The following is a 13,293-nucleotide window of genomic DNA, read 5'->3' on the forward strand; positions in this document are numbered from 1 at the left end:
GCCTCTCTCCTCCCTGAACAACTCCAGCTGCCCACCTCTGAACCCAGAACTGCAAGATTTCCCCAGGCAAAGATGATCTGATTCTGGTGGTGTTTTGCCATTAGACCTTGGCGCAGGCTACCCAACCTCTGTACCTTCAGTTACTAATCTGCTAAAAGGGGTCACATGCCACAGCTGGCCTGGCCTGTGTGGTTTGTGCCTTAATCCCAGTCCGTGGAAGGGGAAAGCAGAAGGGTCTTGAAGTCGAAGTTATCTGGGACTATCGAATACCATCTCTTCTTGATCAACAAGAAGATTATCACCAAACAGGCTTGTACAAAGCATCTGCTGCAGGCAGACACTGTGATGGATGCTGGGAGGATGGTTGTGAGGATGCCCCAACCTCATGCGACACTCAGTCCTGAGGTATAGTGAGTCAGCAACCTGCTGTGGGGTCATTGCAGGAAACTTTGCTAAAGAACCGCAGTAGCTGATCGCATCAGAAGAGTCAGGGCCATGTGAGAAGGGGCTAGTGTGTGCAGGTGGGGTGAGTTTCGTAGGCCTAGGGGAACAGACACAATACAAGGCTCAGCAGTAAAGTCAGTGTCATTAATGAGGAAGACAAGGTGGCCTATGCACTAACGTGCAAGCGGTCAGAAGCTGTAAAGATTGAGGCTCCCTTACCTTCTGATAGCAGTCAGCCATTTTCACTAGTAGGCCCTCAGGGACATAGCAGCAGTTTACCAGCAGTTGCCACCAGGTGTGCCAGGTATGCCATCTCAGATCTCTCTCTTCCCATTCCTCTCTCTCTCCCTCTTTTCTCCCTCGCTCTGTCTTGTCCTTTCTCTGTCTGTCTCCATCTCTCTTCATGTCCCCGCTCTCCCAACAGATCTCCTAGACTAGCTAGATCTGTTGCATGGTGTTATTTCTTACCACCACACCTTGGCACGGGACAGGCTTGCCAAATGTACCCCCACCCTCTCCAATTTATCCCATTACCTTCCAGCCCCAGAACTCCCCTCCCTTTATCTGAGAGCAAAAGAAAAAACACCAAAAGTTCTGACCATGACTGCATTGACCTTCAGCTGGCCCCTGGAAGAAGGGGACTTCTTGGACACATCATGAATGATGTACCTTTCCATCCCTGGCAGGATAAGAACTTGTTTTACACTCCTCACTGGTAAGGAAGCTGGGCTTGGAATGGGGGAGTGGGGCAAGAAGGAGGAGTTTAGCCCCAGGGCCCTCAGAATTCTCTTCCCCAGAATTCTTCCCCAGAGTTCTCTTCAGAAGACCTGGCTCCTGGGTCTTCTTACCTTCACCACCAAAGCTCCCCTAAATGTAGTCATGTGCTCATAAGTGGACAGTGTTAGCATCCAGAACCTGCCTGCGGCAGATATGTGGGCGGGTCCACAGACCTGTCGCCAGGGCAACGGCGACCATATTCACAGAATCCATTGGGTTCAGCTCCCACCTTTACCTGCATTACTACGTCACCACACATATAAATATATGGGTACTTTCTTCCATCTCTCTCTCTTCTCCCTCTCCTCTCTCTCTCCCTTCACGCGCCGCGGTCCTCACTCCCCCCCCCCCCCCCCCCCCCCCGCCTCCTAATTAAACTTCCAAAAACACAGAGCTGCTTGTATCTGGTGTCTGTGGACGCGCCGCTGCGAGCCAAAGCTATCAGACAGCGCCTGAGAAAACCCAAGGACATCCCTAACTCAGGTTATGACCTCCTGGGTCCCAAAATCTAAGCAGCCACTGTCCTAACTTACATTCAAGTGTAGGTTTGGTCTCCCCACCCAAGCTGCACCTGACTGAAGAGCTCCCCTTGTCCACAGCTCTTAAAGAACATCTCCCAGGGTGGGGATGTAGCTCAGTGGGTAGTGTTGGCTTAGCATGCAGGAAGCCCTGGGTTCAATCCCATAAACCGAAAGTGGAGTAGTCTCAGGATTTGGGAGGTAGAGACAGAAGGATCAATAACTCATGGGCATCCTTGTGTACGCTGTGAGTTCAAAGCCAGTCTGAGTTTAAAAAGAAAAGGGGAGGTGGGGTAGGGTGGTGGTGGCACAGGCCTTTAATCCCAGTACTTAGGAGGCAGTAGCAGGCAGATGTCTTAGTTCAAGGATAGCCTGGTGTACAGAGTGAGTTCCACAACAGCCAAGGCTACACAGAGAAACTCTGTCTTGAAACAGAGTTTGTTTGTCTGGAAAGAAAACAACAATAAAACAAACCAACCAAACAAAAGTAGTTTCCATGCAGTGTCCTGCCTCTGCATCACTTCCAGACCAGGAGGACCTGCAGCTGTATTCCCTGCTGACTCTTCCCAAAGTCCGTGCTCCACCCGTGGTACCTGCCTCTTAGAGCATACCATATACCTACCCTTTCCCACCCCATTACCAGTCATTTTCTAGACATAATCTAGAGGGCTCAGAGACCTTTCTATGGTGGGGTCCCCGTGAAAGGAGCCAGAGTCCTCTGACCCACCTCCCCCCACCAGAAAAAGCCCCCAGACTTTTTCACTTTACTGGTCTCAATATATCAGCAGTTCTCAACCTGTGGGTCTCGACCCCTTTGGAGTTCAACTCACCCTTTCACAGGGGTCATCTATGACCATCAGAAAAGGAAACACAGATATTTAAATTTCAGTTCATGATGATAGTAACAGTTTTGAAGTAGCAACAAGAATCATTTTAAGGCTGGCGGTCACCACAACCTGAGGAACTGTATTAAAGGGCCACAGGATTTGGAAGGTTGAGAACCACTGGTCTGCATAGACCTGTCCTTCCCACATCCCTTCCTTGTTGTTCAGAGCTGGGGACTGCAGCTCCTACCGAAGCTCTAACCCCAGAGCTGCTTTATTTTTCCCACACACTCTCTAGCTCTCTGCCTAGCTGCACAGGAGGGCAGCACTTTACCAATGGTCTAGGAGCTCCCAGGGGTCCAATGAAAGGAGCCCACTCCCTCAGCTCAGTGATGCCATCCCTCTGTGCACCCTCTCACTCGAAGTCGGTTATATATATATATATATACATATATATATATATATATATATATATATATATATATATATATATATATATATATATATATATATATATATATATATTGTTGTTGTTATTTGTTTTTTCGAGACAGGGTTTCTCTGTGTAGCCCTGGCTGTCCTGGAACTCACTCTGTAGATCAGGCTGGCCTCAAACTCAGAAATCCTCCTGCCTCTGCCTCCCAAGTGCTGCGATTAAAGGTGTGCACCACCACTGCCTGGCAGTAATCACGTTTCTTAACTCTCACCGAAGCTCAGAGAAAGAGGGCCGGGCTCTGAGACCAGGAGAACCTGTGCTCCTTCAGCTTAGAACACTGACGAGGAGCGTCTAGGATCCAGCTGTCTGTCCATCTGTCTGTAAGAAGACCCAGTCGTGTTGGGGTGGGGTTGGCCTGGCTGTCAGAAGCATCCCTCCTCCCATAAGCTCCACTTGTTCCAGGAAATCCAGACTGAGTTTCCCTCCTGGAGGCGCCGCCCAAAGGAGCCCTCTAGGGAAAGACACAGCATTTTTGAGGAAAGGGGTGGGAGGGGTGTGGGAGAAAAAGTCACACACACATACAAAACCAAAACAGTGGCTGAGCCAGGAATGTGCCGGGGTGAATCAGAGCCAAGCCTTCTGTCACATCCACAGCTGTGCTGGCCAGGGCTCTGCGGGGGCGCAGGCAGGGCGGGTCATGACAGGGGCAGGATACCAGCTGCCAGCCCGATGCTGGCTGGCAGGGTTCCCTGCCACCATCCTGTGAGGAGACGCTTCATAATGACCCGACCACAGGTCTGACACTTCCTGGGCACAAGGACCCCAGGCCCCTCTCTGGCCTGTGGTCGATTTCATAACCAGACTTGGAGAAATAGTCCCAAAGTGATGGGGGGAGTCATTCCTTTCAAAAAGGGATGAATGATCAGATAAAGGACAGGCTCATTTCTCAGCAGGAATCTTGACTCAAAATCTTGACTCCAAATTCAGGGACTCTGTGAACTTGGGGGCAACTTTGGAGCCCTAAACTTGAAACAGCTTCATGTTCACAAATTTCTTCTTCTTCTTCCTCTTCTTCTTCCTCTTCTTCTTCTTCTTCTTCTTCTTCTTTTCTTCTTCTTCTTCTTCTTGCTCCTCCTCCTCCTCCTCCTTCTCCTCCTCCTTCTCTTCTTCTTCTTCTTCTTCTTCTTCTTCTTCTTCTTCTTCTTCTTCTTCTTCTTCTTCTTCTTCTTCTCCTCCTTCTTTTTTGGTTTTTCGAGACAGGGTTTCTCTGTATACCAGGGGCTGTCCTGGAACTTGCTCTGTAGACCAGGCTGGCCTCAAACTCAGAAATCCATCTGCCTCTGCCTCCCAAGTGCTGGGATTAAAGGCATGCGCCACCACTGCCCGGCTCTGTTCACAAATTTCTAAGCAAGATGTAACAACTCCTTGATGAACACCAACCTGAGCTGTGTTAGCATGACAGGAACTTGTAAAGCAGAAGTGAAGTCATTAGTGTTGCATCACACAGGTGGCCGATGGCGTGTCCTGACAATGCTTATTGAGGCCCAGCTCTATCTTAATAGTTAAAAATATATATTTTATGTGTATATGCGTGCACACTGCACGCATCCAGGAGCCTGTGAGGTCGGAAGAGGGGTCAGATCCTCCAAACTGGAGTTACAGGTAGTTGTGGGCCACGATATATGTGCTGAGAGTTAAACCTGAGTCCTCTGAAAGAGTAGTAAGCACTCTTAACAACTGAGTAGTAAGCACTCTTAACAACATCTCTCCAGCCTTAATTACTTTTTGAGACAGGTCTTATGTAGCCCAAGCAGGCCTTGAACTCACTGTGGAGTTGAGGATGAGCTTGAACTTCTGATCCTCTTGCCTCCATCTCTGAAGTGCTGGGAGTACAAGCATTCACTACCATGCCTCACTCTCTGCAGTGCTGAAGATCACATTCAAGGCCTGGTGCACCCTAAGTGGGCATTACTGAGTTCAAGACCAACCCTCGTTCCCATCTGTGGTGGTTTGAATGAAAATGGCTCCCATAGTCCTATTAGGAGGTGTAGCCTTGTTAGAGTAGGTGTGGCCCCATTGGCGGTTGTGTGTTATGTGGCTTTGAGGTCTCAGAAGCTCAAGCCAGTTGTCTGCCTGCTGTCTGCTGATTCAGATGTATAACTTTCAACTACCCCTCCAGCACCATGTGTGCCTGTGTGCCACCATGCTTTCTGCTATGATGACAATGGACTGAACCTCTGAACTGTAAGCCAACCCCAATGAAATGTTCATTATAAGAGTTGCCTTGGTCATGTTTTCCTTATAAGAATTGTCATGGTATACCGGACAGTGGTGGCGCATGCCTTTAACCCCAGCACTTGGGAGGCAGAGGCAGGTGGATTTCTGAGTTCGAGGCCAGCCTGGTCTACAGAGTGAGTTCCAGGACAGCCAGGACTATACAGAGAAACCCTGACTCGAAAAACCAAAAAAAAAAAAAAAAAAAAAAAAAAAAAAAAAAAAGGAAAAAAAATAATTGCCTTGGTCATTGTATCTCTTCACAGCAGTAAAAGCAATAAAAGCAAACTAAGACACTATCTTAATAGCTAATGTGCTAGTAAAGAAGCTAGCCTGAAAGGCTCCTGCCATCAAGACCCACAGGGCAGAAGGACAGAACCACCTCACCAAGTGTTCTCTGACCCACACACAAGAACAGATGCAAACACATAATAAATACTGTTTCTAATTTCGAGTAACTTGTGCTTGTTTGTTTGCTTGTTTTGTGTAGCCCTGGCCATCCTGGTACTCACTCTGTAGAAACTCTCCAAGTGCTGGGATTAAAGGTGTGCACCAGCACCTCCTAGCTTGAGTTATTTATTTTTATTTTATGTATGAGTATTTTGCTTACATGTCTGTCTGGTGCCCATAAAATCCAAAAGAGGGGGCCAGATCCACTGGAGCTGGAGTTATAGACAGTTATGAGCTGCCATGTGGGTGCAGGGAATCGAACTTGGGACCTCTGGAAGAGCAGACAGTACTTTTAGCCACTGAGCCATCTCTCCAGCTCCATAGTTTTACCTATCACTCCACCACTCATTCTCATTGATATTACAGTAAAAAGGGCTGGGGGCTGGGGCTCTACAACAGGAAAAGGGGCCTCAGTCCTAACCCAGGACCAAATGCCAGCAAGTAAAAAAACTGATTAATTAAATGTAAAACTAGAGCTGGTAAGATGGCTCAGCGGGTAAGAGCAACGACTATTCTTCCGAAGGTCATGAGTTCAAATTCCAGCAGCCACATGGTGGCTCACAACCAACCGTAATGAGATCTGACACCCTCTTCTGGTGCATCTGAAGACAGCTACAGTGTACTCATTTATAATAATAAATAAATCTTTGGACTGGAGCAAGCAGGGACTGAGCAAGGGGGGCCGACTGGAGTGAGCGGGGCTGACGGGAGAGAGCAGAGGTCTGAACAACCAGATGAAGGCTCACAACTATCTGTACAGCTACAGTGTGTACTCATATACACTAAATAAATAAATAAATCTTTTTGTTTGTTTGTTTGTTTTTTTGTTTTTCAAGACTGGGTTTCTCTGTATAGTCCTGGCTGTCCTGGAACTTACTTTGTAGACCAGGCTGGCCTTGAACTCAGAAATCCACAAATCCACCCGCCTCTGCCTTCCAAGTGCTGGGATTAAAAGTGTGCGCCACCACCGCCCGTCTTAAATAAATCTTTTTTTTTTTTTTAAAGTAAAACTAGGGGGCTGGAGAGAAAGCTCAGCAGTTAAGAGCACTGACTATTCTTTCAACGGTCCTGAGTTCAATTCCCAGCAACCACATGGTGGTTCACAACCATTTGTAATGGGATCTGATGCCTTCTTCTGGCGTGTCTGAAGACAGCTACAGTGTACTCACATACATTAAATAAATAAATGTTTTCAAAATAAAACTAAATTAATTTTTACATTTAGTTAAACGAAAATAATACTGCAAGATAGTGTAGTGGCTCAGGCCTGCTTTCTCTACACACAGGAGGTTGAAGCAGGAGGATCATGAGTTTAAGGCTAGCCTGAACTATATAGCAAGATCTGGTCTCAAAAATAATAATAAGGTGAGGGAGATCAGGTTCAGTGGGTAAATGCACTTGTTCTTGCAAAGAGCCCAGTTTGAGTTCCAGCATCTACATGGTGGCTCATAGCCATGTAACTCCAATTACAGGGGATAAACTCCCTCTTCTGGCCTTCATTGGCAGCAGGCACACACATGACATATAAACATACATGCAGGTAAAACATCCATACATGCTGGGCGATGGTGGCGCACACCTTTAATCCCAGCACTTGGGAGGCAGAGGCAGACAGATTTCTGAGTTTGAGGCCAGCCTGGTCAAAGAGTGGCTGATTTCTGAGTTTGAGCCAGACACAGAGTGGCTTCCAGGACAGCCAGGGCTACACAGAGAAACCCTGTCTCAGAAAAACAAAAACAAAACAAACAAACAAAAAACCATCCATGCACATAAGAGTAATAATAAAGTAATAAACTGGGCTGGAGAGATGGCTCAGTGGGTAAGAGCACCGATTGCTCTTCCGAAGGTCATGAGTTCAAATCCCAGCAACCACATGGTGGCTCACAACCATCCGTAATGAGGTCTGACACCCTCTTCTGGTGTGCCTGAAGACAGCTACAGTGTACTTATAATAAATAAATAATAAATAAATCTTAAAATAAATAAAGTAATAAACTATTTTAAAGTTACATTATTTTAAAAAATCTTTTTAGAATATATTAAAAATAATAATGGAGGGTAAAGAGTTGGCTCGGACGTTGAGAGCACCCACCATTCCTCCACAGGATCCATGGCCTTCTATTCCTCAGGCCCACATCAGGAAGCTCACAATCATCTGCAATTCCAGCTTCAGGGACCCAATACCTCTGTCCTCCATGGCCCCAGTATTCAAGTGTACACATGTGTGCGCACACACACACAGGCACACACACATGTAAGTACGTGCAGATACACATACACACAAATGCTGAGTCATTTTTTCTAAAAAGGCTTTTACTGCATTTTAGTATCATTGATTTCCTTTGTAACCTTACACATTTAAAAACCATGATTATGGGGCTGGTGAGATGGCTCAGCGGGTAAGAGCACTGACTGCGCTTCCAAAGGACCTGAGTTCGGATCCCAGCAACCACATGGTGGCTCACAACCACCTGTAATGAGGTCTGACACCCTCTTCTAGTGCGTCTGAAAACAGCTACAGTGAACTACGCAGGAACAAGCTGGGCCGGAGCAAGCGGGGCCAGCAGAGGTCCTGAGTTCAATTCCCAGCAGCCACATACATGATGACTCACAGCCATCTGTACAGCTACAGTGTACTCATACACATAAAATAAATAAAATAGATAAATAAAAATAAATCTTTAAAAACCATGATTATTATAAGGGGTCGACCTCTTCACTAGATGCCAAAGAGGCCCTGGTACAAAGGTCAAAGCCGCCTACGTTATTTTTTCCTTTCCTTATTTATTTATTCATTTGTTTGTTGGTTAGTTGGTTGGTTTTGTTTTGTTATGTTTTACACAGAGTGTCAAGTAACTAGGGCTGGCCATGAACGTGCTACAGGGTTTTAATTCACTTCTCCCCTCTGGAACCATCATGGTAGAAGAGAAGGTGCTCTAAAGAGAGACACCTGCAGCCCCTCTTTGGCTATAAGACTTCTGAAACAATGGTCTCCGAGAAATTGGAATTCCCCTAGGATTTCCATGCAGGCAGAAGGAAAAGGATGAAGTCTGGTGCCAGTCTCAAAAGGAACTGGCTCCTAGGCAGAGATGTCACACAATTCTGACGCATTGTCCGGTCAATGTACAGGACAGATGGCAGTTGAGACAATGACAGGTCAGTGATGGGTGGGACTACACCTTGACCAGAACTCCTTAGTGACACATACCCCTGCTCTCTAAATCTAAACCCGGCATGAGCCAAAACCTGAAGATCAAACCGAGAAGGAGAAGGGTCACTGGATCCTTAATCGTTACTCTTTCCAACATGTTCATTTTGAATAAATCTTTCTCTGATTTTCATTATTTCATGACCCAGGCTCTGACCCTAACAACTCTAATAATACTTCCCATGTCCCAAGAGCTGGGATTGCAGACATAGACCACCAGTGTGCTCCCAGAGCTCAAAGTTTGTGAGCTTGTTTGTTTTAGTGAGTGGCATAAGCATTGGCCTTGGCTCTGGGCTTTGACCTGTGTTTTTTATTTTTTTGTTTGTTGTTGTTGCTGCTGCTACTGTTTTATAGTACTAGGCTACGGCCATTCCACCCTGAACATGCCTGATCTCGTCTGATCTCAGAAGCTAAGCAGGGTCAGGCCTGGTTAGTACTTGGGTGGGAGACTGCCTGGGAATACCCAGTGCTGTAGACTTTAGGGAAAAAAGAAAGAAAGAAAGAAAAGAAAAGAAAAAAATTGAAAATACAATAGGAGGGAAACAGCAAGTCAAGCACATTGCCACTGAGCTAAATCCCCAGGTGCTCTCTCTCTCTCATTTCTTGTTACTGTGTGTATGGTGGGTGGGTATGGTTGTTAGAAGACAACTTTTAAGAATAGGTTCTTGTGCTCGGCATGGTGGTGTATATCTTTAATCTTAGCACTTGGGAGGCAGAGGCAGGGAATTTCTCTGAGTTGGAGGCTAACCTGGTCTACATAGTGAGTTCCAGGACAGCCAGAGCTGTCAGGTAATGAGACTGTATCTCAAAAAGAAGAGGAGGAGGAGGAGGAGGAGGAAGAAAGAGAGGAAGGGGAGGAGGGAAAGGAGGAAGGGTAACTTCAAGCACTTTACCCCACTGAGCCATTTTGTCCCCTTTGAGGGTCTTCTTGTGGAACCCTGTCTCATACCCATGTAGCCTTGACCTCATGATCTTCCATATATTAGGATTGGTACGTGACTAAAACAGCTCATTTTAAAGATTTTACTTTTATTTATGTGCTTGTTTGTCTAGTGAGTGTATGTCATTCGAGAGCAGACGCCTTGAATCTCCTGGAGCTGGAGTCACAGGCAATAGTGAGTCACCTGACATGGGTGCAGGAAGATGAACCTGAATTCTCTGGAAGAGCAGTAGGTGCTTTTAACAGAGAAGCCATCTCTGGTTCCGCACAGTTCACTTTAGATGGAACCGTTTTAATTTTCACTGGGGAATTGCTGCGCACAGTGGTATTGAAAGAAGTCACGAGCATTACTAAATGCAATACAATAAGCTGGATGAGGAACAGCATGTAGAGTATGCCGCCTTTGCGTGAGAACTGCACTGCTTGAATATATAAGATACAGGCAAAGAACACAGTGCTGGCAGCAAGGGTCATCTCCAGGTTCAACAAGAGACTCATCACTGGACACGTAGAAGACTACTTTTTATATGCGTATGTTTTCAAAAAGGGTCAAGATTCCTAGAGGGTGGATCCTGCATCTTTCCAAATCCCTACACAAGAGCAGTCACGTGGGGCTGAGGAGGTAGCTCAGTGGTAGAGCACTTACCTGGCACACTCAGTCCACCCCCAAGTATCAGGGAGGAGGGGACAGGTGCCAGGCTGCCTAGAGCCCAACCCTGGTGGCATCTGTCTGAAATCCCAGCAGTCAGAAAACTGAGGCAGGAGGATGGTGAAAAGCTAGACTGGGTAACGCAGAAAAATCCTGTCAAAGAAGAAGAGAAGAAGAAGAAGAAGAAGAAGAAGAAGGAAAAGGAGAAGGAGAAGGAGAAGGAGAAGGAGAAGGAGAAGGAGGAGGAGGAGGAGGAGAAGGAGAAGGAGAAGGAGAAGGAGAAGGAGAAGGAGAGGAAAGGAAAGAGGAAGCTGGGCAGTGGTGGCACCTGCCTTTAATCCCAGCACTTGGGAGGCAGAGGCAGACAGATTTCTGAGTTCGAGGCCAACCTGGTCTACAGAGTGAGTTCCAGGATAGCTAGGGCTACACAGAGAAACCCTGTCTCGAAAAATAACAACAACTCAACAACAACAACAACAACAAAAAAAAAAAAAGGCAAGAGGGCTGGCAAAGTGGCTCAGTGAGTCAAAGTACCTACTGATGACTGCCAAATGAGAAAACGAAAAGAAACAGCTAGGTGACAAAGTGACAGCTAGTCTTCCAAAAGCAAGCCCTGCAGACAAACTTGAGTGTCCTTGGGGTTGTGAAGGATGATGTGTGTGACAACACAAATATCTGTTGGTATTTGTTTCAGCGGACATAGTAATTCCTGATAAAATCCTGATCCCTACTCTGGAACTCACAATTAGTGATCAACAGAGGTGCATACAAACACTTATCAAAATGTAACCTTGAGCGTTTAGATTTATACGTCTGAGGTTCTGATGTATATGTGTATGTGTATGTGTATGTATATGTATATGTATATTCTTGTGCCAGGCATGGTGGTGTATATCTTTAATCCTAACACTTGGGAGAACATATATATTCCGTGCTGCACCAGGTGTGTGTTAGGTCTCAAACCCAGAACAAACAGCTGAGGTGCCTGTTGACATACCAAAGCAGACACCGGCCTCCAGGTCTCCCAGCATCTCTCAGTACCAGTTTCAGAGTCCTCCTGGCTGTCATACCCTGCCCATATCCTAAACTTCAGCCCAGGGACTGGACTGGGCCTTCCCTTCCTGCAGCTTCTCCATTTCCTACATAGCCCAGCCATTTTGGTTATATGGTCCTTGAGGTCTCTTTGGCTTCTGGCTCCTGACTTTCTTCTCTCCTCTCTCGGCTCTCTTCACGTTGCCTGGTCCACTCTGCTGGTGTCGTCCACTCAGGACTCTCCCCAATATCTCTCTTTCTGCCTGTGCTCTCCTTTATACCAGTAACAGAAACCTCAGCCCTTAGGAGCAGTCATGTCCTTATTAATTTCTCTTTTCATTCAGTGTGTTGGCTCACCTCTGCAATCTGAGCGCCTTGGACTGAGAACACAAATTTGGGCTACCCTGAGCCACATAGTAATATTCTTGACTAGGTTGGACTACAGAGTCATTTATTTTTACTCAAAAAAAAAAATTATATGCAGAGTAGGTACTGTGGTTCCTGTAATCCTAACACTCATGAGACAAAAGCAAGATGATCAAGAAGTCAGAGCCAGCTGGGAGGTGGTGGCGCACGCCTTTAATCCCAGCACTTGGGAGGCAGAGGCAGGTGGATTTCTGAGTTCCGGGCCAGCCTGGTCTACAGAGTGAGTTCCAGGACAGCCAGGGCTACCAGTCTGGGCCTTTTGAAATCGTGTCTAAAAACAAAACAGCAAAACACCCAAACAACAGTTAAGATCTGAGCCCACTGTCCTGGTTCCCGTCCACATTCCCAACACTCAGCACTCAGCAGTCTAAGGAAGACTGCCAACTGCAGACGTGAAGCCAGTCTGACCTACACAGTGAGACTCAGCCTCCAAAATAATAAATAAACAAATGAATGAAGTATCCTGTGTAATCCATGTCGGTGAGTTACTCTCTTGAGAAGCTTGCACCCATGTCTTCAGGGTGTATTGTCCTTTCCAGAGTGCCAGCCCTTTAATTCCCAGATGTAAATCTGGATTAAAATTGTTTAGTTTTGCCAGGCGGTGGTGGTGCTTGCCTTTAATCCCAGCACTTGGGAGGCGGAGGCAGGCGGATTTCTGAGTTCGAGGCCAGCCTGGTCTACAGAGTGAGTTCCAAGACAGCCACGGCTACACAGAGAAACCCTGTCTCGAAAAACCAAAAAAAAAAAAAAAAAAAAGTTTAGTTTTTTTGTTTGTTTGGTTGGTTGGTTTTTGGGTTTTTGTTTTTGTTTTTGTTTTTGAGACATTGTTACTCTGTATAGCCCTGGCTGTCCTGGAACTCACTCTATAGACCAGGCTAGCCTCGAACTCAGACTTCCACCTGCTTCTGTTTTTGACTCCTGGGTGCTGGGGTTAAAGGTGCCCCACAGCTACCCAGGTGAAAATTGTTTCTCTTTTAAAAATGTATTTATTTATTTTATGTATATGAGTACACACTGTAGTTATATAGATAGTTGTGAGCCTTCATCTGGTTGTTGGGACATCTCCTCGCTCTGGTCGGCCCTGCTTGACCCCAGGGCTCGCTCAGTCCCTGACGGCTCCAGCCCAAAGATTTATATTATTATATATAAGTACTGTAGCTGTCTTCAGACGCACCAGAAGAGGGTGTCAGATCTCATTAAGAGTAGTTGTGAGCCACCATGTGGTTGCTGAAATTTGAACTCAGGACCTTCAGAAGAGCAGTCAGTGCTCTTACCCCCTGAGCCATCTCACCCGCCAGAAAATTGTTTCTTAATA

General features: G+C 46.4%; 1 pseudogene; it reads left to right on the top strand.

The window, feature by feature from the left end:
- Positions 1-9,290: 9,290 nt before the first annotated feature.
- LOC116092669 lies at positions 9,291-9,409 on the top strand (annotated as a pseudogene).
- The last annotated feature ends 3,884 nt before the right edge of the window (positions 9,410-13,293 follow it).

The sequence above is a fragment of the Mastomys coucha genome, unplaced genomic scaffold (assembly GCF_008632895.1).
Source record: "Mastomys coucha isolate ucsf_1 unplaced genomic scaffold, UCSF_Mcou_1 pScaffold15, whole genome shotgun sequence".
In the NCBI taxonomy this organism is placed as follows: Eukaryota; Metazoa; Chordata; class Mammalia; order Rodentia; family Muridae; genus Mastomys; species Mastomys coucha.